This window comes from Mus caroli, unplaced genomic scaffold (genome assembly GCF_978045245.1).
Source record: "Mus caroli unplaced genomic scaffold, Mus_caroli_1 scaffold_2, whole genome shotgun sequence".
NCBI classification, from domain to species: Eukaryota; Metazoa; Chordata; class Mammalia; order Rodentia; family Muridae; genus Mus; species Mus caroli.
The window spans coordinates 44,524,932-44,537,095 of record NW_028227257.1 but is presented as its reverse complement, the minus strand read 5'-3'; the positions used below and the strand labels follow the sequence as shown (position 1 = coordinate 44,537,095).

Sequence of the window (12,164 nt, the reverse complement as noted above, 5' to 3'; positions counted from 1 at the left end):
GGAGGGCCCTTTTGAGAGAAGGGTGGTTGTGTGGCCATGCCCTGCTCAGGCATCGTCAACTTGCCTGTTTGGTCCTCACCCTCCCTCCTCCACAGTCCCTCCTGTTTCCTGGGGAGTTTCCAGCACATCTGGAATGCCTCCCTTGGCTGTTCCTGTACCCCTCTGGTATTGCTCTCTCTATTTTTACATTCTTTCCAACCAACATAAACTCCCATTCTTCCCTCCACTTTCTTCCATTTCCTTCTGTTTACGAAATTAGCTTCCCTTTTTAATGATGCTTTGTTTTCTTTCTTGCTCTTCATCTCTTCTTCCCAGTCTGAAAGTGTATTTTCCTGTGATTCCCACTAACCCCGTTACCCGTGCAGCCCACACCCCAAGAGCACAAGAGCAGTCTCTCAGGGAATCTTAACCCATTCTACTCTGCACCATAGTATTCCTTGTAAAAATTCTACAAAGTTAATTTTTTTATCGAGTGGCATTTGGAGTTAAGAGGGCAGCTCATAGCCCTGAGTTCGTAGAAGCAAGAGCACTAGATCGCACCCATGCAGCAGGGATGGTGGGTCAGCAGCAAGAGGCTGAGGCAAACTGCAGGTTTGAACTTTGAACAGAGGGCTTTAGCTTGCCGTAGTGTTGTAAAAATCTATTGTATTCCTTAAACTTATCTGAAAACCGGTCTGTGCCATTCCAGGTGTGGATTTGGGAGGAGACATGAGACATCCTTGTAATTAAAAAAAAAAAAAAAAGTCAAACTTCTTAACAGCACAGTAGCCTTGTTAATCCTGAGCAACAATATTTAATTGTATATGCAAAGTAATTAGTAGAAAAGATTTTGAATACACACACACCATGGTATGTTTGAAGTAATGAGTACACCAATATTTTGACCTTATACACACGTGCCATGTGTTTGTTCTGAAATATTGTACTATATATAATCCATAGAAATACTGTAATTGGGAATTGATAGATTAAGAAACATTTAAAATATTTAAATAACCTTTTTTTAACAGCAAGATTTTTTTCAGTGCTGATTAAATCTTAGTGGGCTGGTAAATTACTTGGGCATGCTGTTGAGCATATATCCTGATCCAAGAGGTCTAGTTGGGTAGATGAATCTGCCTTTCTAACCAGGTGTCCCTCATTTTCTGTGACCATGATGTGACTGCCACAGTTCTAGAACATTCCTACATTCTGTCTTAAGCCTACAGAAAAAGCTGTAAGCTGTCTCTAAACTTAAATTTTGTTTTTATCTAATCATGAGCTTGATTAGATAAGTCAAGCTCCTTTGATATCATTATTTTCTCTTGGTGAGTGGTAGGGAAGGAGAGAGGGAGGGAGAAAGAGACAGACAGACAGACAGACACAGAGACAGAGATGACAGTCAGACAGAGAGACACACAGAAAGAGACAGAGAGCATTTGAGGGCAAAGTTAGAACTTGGTTCTGATTCTGACCGCACCGTCTCATCAGTGATTGTACCGACCTGACCCAATAATAGAGCTCATTCCTGGGAAAGAGGAAATCTGGCTTACACAGGTTTCCATCTTGTACAGGCAACCCCCAAGGGGAATTTAGAAACACCTTCCTCATCTGAATGTTAAGGCTTCTTTCTTGTGTTGTTTTTTTTTTTTTTTTTTTTTTTTTTTTTTTTGCTGACTATCGGTTTCTTTCTTTTCATGAAAAGAAGGCACCACAGCCTTCTGTGGAGGTCAAAGGACTGTTGGCAGGAGTTGGTCCTTTCTTTCTACTCTGCGAGTTCCAGGGATAAAACTCAGGTCTGCCATGGCAGCCAGTGTCTTTAGCAGCTGAGCCATCTCACTGGCTTTATATGGAAAGCCATTGTGAGACAGTTTATGTGATGGGTAGAACTCTGGATTCTCTCAAAAGTTACAAATGACAGTGATCCTAAAAATGCAAGACTTGAGCTTTATTTTCAAAGCAAATGCATAGGGACTATGCATGCTATGTTCTGCCCTAGTATTCCGTTCGGCTTTGGATGGCCTCATTTACAACTTCATTCCCTTCAGGATAACAACTGACCTTCCAGGATGGCACACAGCAACAAAACACCCAACCAAATAAACAGAGAGCCAAAATTATTTATCTGTTAAAAGATTATTCCCATAATACCTGGACTTCCCAAAAAATCTTTAATCACATTGTTAGTTTGCTCCCTTTAGCTGTGCAGAGACAAAGGGTGATGTAAAAATAAACCAACCTCACACTGCTCATGAAAAATAGGTCTCACTGCTAAACCAGAAAAAAAAAACCAATTATAGTATTTTATAGTTAAAAAAAGACAAATTGTTCTTACATAACAGTATATAAAAAGTCATTTTTTGTTCCAATTTTAATTTTCCCAAAATGTTTTTTATATTTTTCACTAAACACTTCTATTTCCATATACCAACTATAAAATGAGCAAATTAATTAAAGCTAGTAGTACACACAGCTTGTGATATTAAGAAGGTGGTTCCCAGGAGTACTTGTGTGCAATAGGTGAAGTTCATGTTTTTAAAATTGTGAGTGCACACCTTCAGCATTGATGAGAAAGTACACTGTGAGTTATTAGCTGGAGATCAATAGGTAGGGCTGAACAGATAGACCGAGCTTTCAGTGGTCCTTATAATGTCTCTTTTTAATAGTGAAAGATAACTGTTGGGCAAACTTCTAAGTAAAGTGCTTTCTCCTTTTGTGTGGACATAAATCATTAGATAAGAAGCCTAGGGGGAGGAGGAACTGGAGAGATGGCTCAGCAGTTAGGAAAGCTCACTGCTCTTCTTACAGAGGACCCATGTTCAGCTCCTAGCATCCATGATGTCAAATAGCTCACAAATGCCTTGAACTCTACCTCCAAAGGATCTGACATATTCTTCTGGACTCCAATGGCACAGTGCTCACATATAATCATAATTAACATAATTAAAATAAAAGGAACCTTTTAAAAAGTTAAGGATCTATTGAAAGTCCCATTCCCTAAAAATACTGAAGATATTGCCTTGGGGAAATTCATGTTAATGACAAGTATTCATTAAGTGTCAGCTGTGTTCTAGACATTGCCAGCAGGGACCACCAAAGAATAGAACACACAGCTCCTCTATGATTTGGTATATTAAAAGTCAGCTACCTACAATAAAATGTATTAGGTTTTATCCTAATAATAGCATTTACCCAGTGTGCACTGTTATCAAGACCTTCTGACCATGTCCCTTGTGCTGTCTTCTTGTTCTCTGTGGGGTACACTTGAGGAACCTGAGGTGTGAGAGTCAGTGGGCATCCTCACCACTCTTCCTGCCTTTGCTCACCTTTAGCATATGTGTGTAGTGACATATGTGTGTGTGTTTGACTGACTTCAAACCAGAGACTAAATGGATTTGACTCCCTTGGCATCTCACTCTCTCCTTGGTAAAATCTGCTGCATCGCCAGTACTCTATAAACATCTTGATAATTAAGCTTTCTTCTGAAGTATCCTAGAAAGGTGCTAGTACATACTAGGAACTCGTGTGTATACGGGGCTGGTGTGTACTAGGAACTAATGTGTACAAGGAGCTAGTATATATGAAGGAATAGTGTGTAGGCTTTGCTATGGGCCTAGTTTTATTTGATAAGCAATTGGCTTTCATATATCCTTTGAGGTTACATTTATTATACCCTAGTTTCCCATCCACCCCCACCCTCCCACCCCCATGGACACTAGAAAAGCTAAAGGCCATCTTGAAAGAGAGCTATCTCCTAGATTGTATCTAAGTGTCACTCACACAGCAGGAATGGGCTTCTCTGGGGTGTATGACCTCTCACCCTGCTTGTTTTCACTGACAACAGAGGCGAGGCAAGTGCTTTGGGTTACATCTAGAAAGATTTAAGCAAGAAACAAAGGGATTTCTCTGAGAGTAAGGACGTCTAAACACTTAAAGGGACCACTAAGGGCTGCAGTGTGTGTCTTTGAAGATCTTTAAATGTGGAAACAAAGAATCCTTTTACCAACAGAAAGTTCTGGAACTTTTCTGTGATCTCCTTTGAGTCCATGAAGGATATGATTAATTAAAGTCAGACGTTTACCTCTAAAATAATAGGCATGAGATTCAGAGAATTGAAGGTGTTGGAGGACTCATTAAACAGCTGCATAAATATCATGCTGAAAGATTTAATGAGTCCATAGGGTCACTGATAGAGCAATGGAGCCTCGATGGCCTAGAAAAATAAATTAGAATCGATAGCGCTCCTCTAAGCTAACCACTGAGAGATGGAGTCTATAATTATATCTTAATGATGCACATTGGTGTTCTCATCCTGGAGAAAATGAAAATAGTTTGTTTTCAGTTTTGTACCCATCCATAATAAAAAGTCCGATGTCTTTGCTTAGTTCTCTGGCCTGTGGGAATTATGATTCCTTTACAAAGCTATAGTTGGGTGAACAGTGTCTATTGTTTACCTTCATTAATTCAACTAAAAGGTGCCTATTACATAGCAGGCTTTAAATTTTCAACTGGGAAAAGAAAATGGTACCTGTTTTCATCATTATCAACCTATATTTTAACATTTAGGATCTGTATGGTGGTTATAACAGTATTTTCTTCTAACCCTTGTTCAAAATCATCTATTTGATTGTTTAAAGTTGGACATTGTACGAGAACTTATACCATGAGAAATACCACGCTCTATGAATAGGACACTTTTTCTTTCTAGAAAGCCCCTTGTCAAACACATGCCAGTACACCACTGGCTTGAACTCTATGGTTTTCTGACACAGGGTGTTCCTAGAATTTATACAGAGTTCCCACTGGAGCTTGCCACTGTAGAAAGATGATTATCCATCCCTCTTGTAATCTACTTCTGTTGTTCATAACACAATACAATGGCTACCTGAGCTGGTAAGAGATTTATTGCAGCTCATGGTTCTGATCTGAGATCCAGAGGCCACATCAGATGATGACTTTCTTGCTGGCAGGATTCCAAGGCGGCAAAGGGCATCGCATGGTGAGAGACTGAGAATAGGCTTTTATAGCAACCCTGCTTTGTTTCCTTAAGATAACTCATTAATCTCCTAGTCACATGTGTGCATTAAGCCACTCATTAAGGCAGAACCCTAATCTCCTATTAAATGTCTCACCTTATTCTGCTTCTTAACATCTCATAGTAGAGATTAGATCTCCATGGGTTTCAAAGAGAACAAATCATGTTCCAATCATAGTACCCATTCACTATAAACCAAACAAGATTTCCTATGGCATCATATTACTTTTCACGTGCATTTCATCCTGCAACAGGGAGAGGTGGTAGTATCTTTTGAAACAGTCATCTCCCAGGTAACCGGAAGGTACTATTTTGGAGAAAACAAAGAGTCTCCTAAAACATAAGTTCAGTCTTCACAACAGTTCTGTAACCCAGTCAGCAACATGTCTGTATAAAAGTTGCCTCAGCCATCACGTTAACAATCTTCCCATTGCAGAGACTCAACTCGCTGGTGTCTGATGACAAGCCAACACTTTCCCAGCTCATTTTATAGAATGTGTTGTTTCTGGTTCAATCTTCTAAAAGTCTTAATAAAGAGGGGGTAAGTGAAGCTGAATAGAACCTGGGGGAAGAAGTAGTTTGGAGATAAAATTCCTTTCTTGTGGGAAGCGTATTTCTCCAATCTCACCCCTCTACATCATCTTCTACCAAGTCCGAAGATGTTCAGACTTGGAAAAATGAGTTTACATTTAGAAGAGTGCATCTTCGATCTCTATCCAAAGCTAAGGCTAAGTCGCACTTGTGAACTCTAAAATGTGAAGAACTGGAGTTAAAATGACCTCTTCCAAGTTCTTTAGGAACAATTGGCAGCACTAGCTGACCCATCCTGGCCCTGCTCTTGAGAATAACTCTGCATTGTATGTGTTTTCTGAGTAGAGCCCTACTTATGATTTCTGCGGTCACTATAACACTTCTTAAGGTACTTACAGGTGGGCAGTTTCAAGCCAAAATGATTAAATAATTTACATTTTGTATCCTTTCTCCAAGTGAGATTTGTAGGCTTACAACACTGGTGGGAAAAGGGGAGATTGGGGATCCCAAATCTACCCACATTTATATGATGGGACACATAGAAACCTTGATGTATTTTGAAAAAAGAGAACATTAAAAATCTGGCAAAAAAAAAAAAAGAAATAGAAAGGAAAAACATAATGGAGGGTATAGAATATGGGGGGTGGGGGACAAGAATAAAATCAAACATCAGCATGAAGAGAACTGCCCACTGTGTCTAAAGCTGCTCTGACAGTATGCTTTCTGCTGCTGTAACAGCTCATCCAGAATGGCTCATTGATGCACAACAGAGTTTTGCAGCTGACACTTCTGGAGGTTCAGAAGTCCCAGAATGCACCATTAGCTTCTACTGAGCATCCACCCAGCCTGTCTTGGTGGACGACACTGTAGCAAAGTCTTTACATAGCAAGATAGAAGAAGTTGCCAGACAGGTATCTTGTATAACAAAGCCACCCCTGTCACAACCTACTGATCCATCTATCTGTCACTTCTCTAGTATCCCACTTCTGACACTGGGACCAAATTTCCTGCTCTGAAAATGTGATTGATTTATTCAAACTATAGCCAAAGATGACTATTCCTTGGCTTTGGTAGCATGGACGTTGTCAGTAGCTTCATTGATTTTGAGCAACTGGTAGAAAGTAGAAATGGGGTCTAGATGACACACTGGAAGGATCAGGAGGAGGTGGGAGGCAATGAATAACAGCTCATCTAATATGCTTCTCAAATTTTAGACTGAAGGAAGCTGAGTTCTACAAGAAAAATGGGTGAACAGAATAAGTATACCCAGAGGCTGAGAAGTTAGTAAATCCTTGTAGTTTATAGTTGAGTGAGGTTTGACATGAGGAAATAAAGGAGATGGTAACCAAAGAAAAGACCAAGGCAGATGCTTTCACCTACCTTCATGGTATTTAGGAGAGCTTTTCTCTCCATGGACATTATCTTACTGAGTATATGGGCCGGACTATAATAAAATATAATTTCAACTACCCCTGAAGATACCACCTCAATGCTAGGTTGTTTTTGTTTACAGTTTGGTGCCTTCTAATGATAGTATTTACAACATGATCTCCTACACCATAAAGCTCCATGCCTGCCTGGCTGCTCTACTGAGACATCTACCACCCAATAGGGGGCTAATGTTAGTTTCAGTAGTTAGAATCCATTCCACCTCATAGTGGAGGGAAGCATTCTGTACAGGATAAATCATTTTTCCCACTCTAAGCTGTAGGTTTACATCTGAGGAGGAGTTTTTCTAGGAAAGGATGAGGCTCCGAAAAGAGAAGGTTCTCGGTGATGAGATATACACATCCTGAAAAATAGGATTGCAAGAGATTTCTCAGAGTTCTTTCAGACCATTTCAACCCATAAGCCAGCTTGAGAGGTCACAGTCTTACTATTTCTGCAAAGACAGTGGTGCCAGGGACAATGAATAAAGAATGAGGAGAGCCCAGATCTTCCAACTGTAGACTTGGATATAAAAGGAAATGGGGGAGAAAATAGAGTAGCAGGTAAGGTTTTGTGTATGCCTCTCTGGGCCACAAACTGGAAAAAGTCTTGACTGGTCCACATCCTGTGTGTCTCAGGAGGGCATGGAAGTATTGTATGTCCCAGTAATAGGAAGTGACATGCTACCTGAAGCCTAGCAACAAGCAAAAAAGGATTCATATGATGATGGCTTGGTGGTTCATGTTATTTCTATAAGACCATGGACTCACACAGTGAGTTCTACAAGATTTTTCGGATGTCAGGACATGAGCAACCCAGTAGTGAGGTGCTGGTCCTTGAGAGGACATAGAAGAAAGGTTTGCAGGTCAGAGGCTGCAGCACTGCTCTTCCTAAAGATACAAGGAGTTCTGTAACAGACTTTTCCTCCATGTTGAGAAGGAAAGAAATGGGAGGGACAGCTTTTAACGCAGAGACTTACCCACACAAGACATGGGGCAACCAATTTTGTAAGGGAGCAGAATTTCAGAGCAACGAAGGGAATGGTCTGTTTCCACTATTAATTTGAAAGGGAATAGTTGCCTCTGTTCCTTCACTGGATCTGTGGCCCTCACATCTTCAGTGGCCATGTTTAGGGATATATCTGCTGTGACTGAAATCACAGCCATGTCACAGACAGGCAGTTCAAGGGCTGTGCTAGGATCAGTGAGTTACTTGAGTCAACTGAAAGAGAATTGGTCACCTGGGAGATTTCTAACCTAATTTCAGACTTTCTGGACACCATGTCCTCTCATGACCCAACACCTGCTGTGACAGATAGACGTTTATAAGGAGGCAAATAACAAAGCTTCATGAACGCCTGGGTCTCTCGGGAACAAGAGGCGTATGACTTAGGTGACACCAGCATTTCCTTGATTTCTTCTTCAGTTTTCTCTACTGCGTTTATACATTCATGGAAAGGTTTGGCAGTATTTTAAGAAAAACCTTTTAAGATCTCCTATTTTGTAGAAAAAGCATTCTGATTTTCATCGCTGAAAGACTGGAGTCTGCAGAGTAAAAGTTAGAATTTTCTTCCTTCGAGTTTTGTGGTGCTCAAGATTGAACACACTTCCTCAAGCGTGTGAGGCAAATGCTGCATCTATGACACACACGCCCCAAATACATAGTTAAAATCTGTTTCTTCCTTAAAACCTCAGACTATCTTAATAATATCTGCTCTAACAGAAAATATTGCACACACAAAACCCAACCCACTAATGGGACCAGAAGGAAACCTTAGGAGGTGCCTAATATGCCTTAGAACTGAATAAATAAAACATTCCTAATAGAAAACGTGGACTGACTTTTGACATATAACTTTGTGGGCTTATTCCAGAAGATGTCTGCTACTGCCAGAAAGATGGTGATACCTAGTGTCTGCCCCTGCCAGGGCCCAGTCATAGCAAGGCTTTTGCATGTGACCCATGCACACTCCCTCTTCTCTGGCTTAAGCTCAGCTGGAAGTTCAAGATCTGTACTATTTCTTTTGAATTTTGTACCTAAATGTTCAGAGCTCACCCTACAACACTGGCCTGTCTAAAATCTGTAAGCAGTATTTAAATCTTATTGGTGGAATTAAAACACGACAAAAGCTGCCGCATGAGATGTTCCGAGAGCCCAGGATGAAGAATAATGGGTGGTGTCCTCAGCTATGTTACATTTTGGTCCATGTCTGGATGCTGGCCTTTGGGGACATTCTGCATAAGCACTAAAGCTAACAGAATTGTAAATCCCAAAGGCGACACTTTAAAACTCTCAACACCTAGATATCTAATCTTGTAAATAAAATCCTTACTTATGAATGAGTAAAGGAGACTGGGTTTCTTTTTTCTTATCACTTGTAACGAACAAGCAGTTAATTTAAAAGAAGCACCCATATACAACAATCCATCTATCAGTGCATCTATAAGATACACTTGAGTATGTACTGACACCTCAGTATCCATGAGAACTTGCTTACAGGGCCACCACAGGTACCAAAATATATGGATGCTCATGTTTCCTATATACTGTGGCATGGTGTTAGCTTAGAGTTGCACATTGCTTCCAACTCACTTTTAATTCCTAATACAAGGTGAATGCTGTGATGATGGATGTTATTGTCATTGTTTAAAGATCACTGGCATGAACAAACATTTGTACATTGCCACTGCAAATCCAATTTTGTTTCAAACATTTCTGATCCATGATTCTATGATTGGCTGAATTCATAAATAACAGATCCCATGAATAGAGAAGGCTGTCGTGTGTGTGTGTGTGTGTGTGTGTGTATGAGAGTGGTGTAGTGGGGTGGCTGTATAGACATAAAGGTACAACAGCTCATTGCATTGGCATGAACTCTGATGAAACATCTCTTTCAATACTTAGAACATACAATCAAGTAAATCATATTGCCGCTAGTGTATTCTCTCTTTGAATGCTGTACAATATGTGGTACTTTCTACACTTGTCAGTCTGTCTAGATGTAGCAAACAGATGACCAACTGGGCCTTTCTGCCTAGCTGTCCCCATACTTACTATTCAAGTACAAAGCCTGGTATTTTAAAACTCCAGTCTTTTCTTTTCAGTCAACCTTTGCATCCCTGTTACACAGGTGTTAGATAAAAGGATGGTGTCTGCAGCCAGCATTGTTTGTTTCCGTGGCTCTTTACCGTGCCCTCTTTTATTCATTTTTTAATGGCTATGGCTACAGGTTTATCTTCACAGAGAGGGAAGGCAGCTTGTTAACTCCATACTCAATTTTGTGCCCCTGAGGGCTGTGCTTTCCTTTCTGCCTGTGTGCAGGGGTGGTCTTTCCTCAGCCTCACCCTCTCTTCCTTAATAGAGACTTTCCCCACTGGGCTTCTGTTCATATCTGGCATTTAAATCATTGCTGTGCTCTTATTGACATAAAGGAATGCTGAAGGGCTGGGGTAATTTTAATTTATATTCATCGAAAGGGGAAATAAAGGAGGTATTGCTAGGCCTGCAATCCTAAGATAGGACTCTGACCTAAGCAAGCTGATATGTTGATTTACCAGAAATAGAAAGAAGCCAAAGCAATGCTCTCATGGGGTGGTGAGGCCAGGCTCAAGCCTGCAGTGTAGCTTCCAGATTTCTTGTATGGACTCCAACCCCACTTCCAACCATCCTCTTTTCCCACATACATCCCTCTTGTGAGTTACAGTATACAGCATGGAGATTAGATATAGAAATATTTGACAATTTAAAATGTATTTGTTCATCATAAAACACTGAATATATATAATATAAAGGAATTCAGTTACTGCCATATATATATATATATACATATATATGTGTGTGTGTGTATGTATAGTATATGTTCGGTATACTATAAAACAAACCATAAGCTGGGCGGTGGTGGGTGGTGGTGCACACCTTTAATCCCAGCATTCGGGAGGCAGAAGCAGGCAGATTTCTGATTTCAAGGCCAGCCTGGTCTACAAAGCGAGTTCCAGGACAGCCAGGGCTATACAGAGAAACCCTGTCTCAAAAACAAAACAAAACAAAACAAAACAAAACAAAACCCATAAAATATAGAATCATATTATACAACTGATATAGAGATTCTTTAGGAATCTTGTTTCTTTCTATAGGATAGTTGAGAAGTGATACTTAATGATTCTAAAATGATATTGAGAGACAGAAGAGTCAGAGGAAAATGAAGAGCAGACAACTATATACAGGAGATCACTAAATAATTAGAATACAAGAAAGTGGATATGAGGTAACATGGCAGTATGTAGCTGCATGTCCAGGGCCAGGCGCTTAGGGGGAAGGTTGTCCAAAGAAGACCAAAGGATACAAATATCATTGAGTTACAATAGGAAATGTTTCTGCAAAGGCATAGATTAATTATCAAGAGATCCAACATGTGTACTCAAGAACAGCAGCAGCAAAAATACATCCACATAAAAGCCCCAAACCAGAATCTACAGTATCTAAAGCACGAGACAATTGCCAAACATTTTCAGTAAGAAAACTGTAGGTGACAGATTGAAAGCTAGCGTGGGGTCAGCTTCTCTACAGATAATACGGATGTGTGAAGAGCAAAGCCAGGTCTTCACAACTCTGAAGGGGCTGACTGGAGAGTTCTGTGGCCTGGCAGGCAGAAGAGTTGATGAAAAACATGTCCAGACACATGGAAATACCATGCAACCTACAAATGCAACTGAAATGTAAGACAACGGATGCTAGAGAGTGGGTGTGTAGGCACAGATAAGCATGCGAATAAATACAGAAGTCATAGGTGTTTACTTACCAACTTAAAACATGGTTAACATGAGAAGGACGCTGAGATTGGATAGGGTTGTCGTGGGTACAAAACAGCTCTTTATATGTATTATTTGTCGTCTTGTTTTTCTAAAAATAGCATATTCATTCATTTTATGTGTGGTTTCAAAAATTTACTGTAAAGAATCTATTACTAATAAAAGTTTCTTTTAAGTGGGAGCTTGTTGGATCTTAAACTTTCCTCCGGCTGTCCATCTGCATTCACTTCTAAGGGCCTTCTTTCTATGTCTAGCTTTTCAAACCTCCAATTCAGCCTAAGAGATGCCATTATGGTTCCTTGATGCCATCCTGTTTCTGCTAATGAGCCCTTCAAGCCTGATTGGTTCTTAGTAGACTCAGTGATCCTGAAGTACTCCTGAAG

The 12,164-nt window shown here is 40.2% G+C and overlaps 1 protein-coding gene across 2 annotated transcripts in view; it reads left to right on the top strand.

The window, feature by feature from the left end:
* Positions 1-12,164, top strand: part of Plcb1 (phospholipase C beta 1) — a 694,761-nt gene that overhangs the window by 613,855 nt on the left and 68,742 nt on the right. The gene's annotated exons all lie outside the window — the stretch shown is intronic.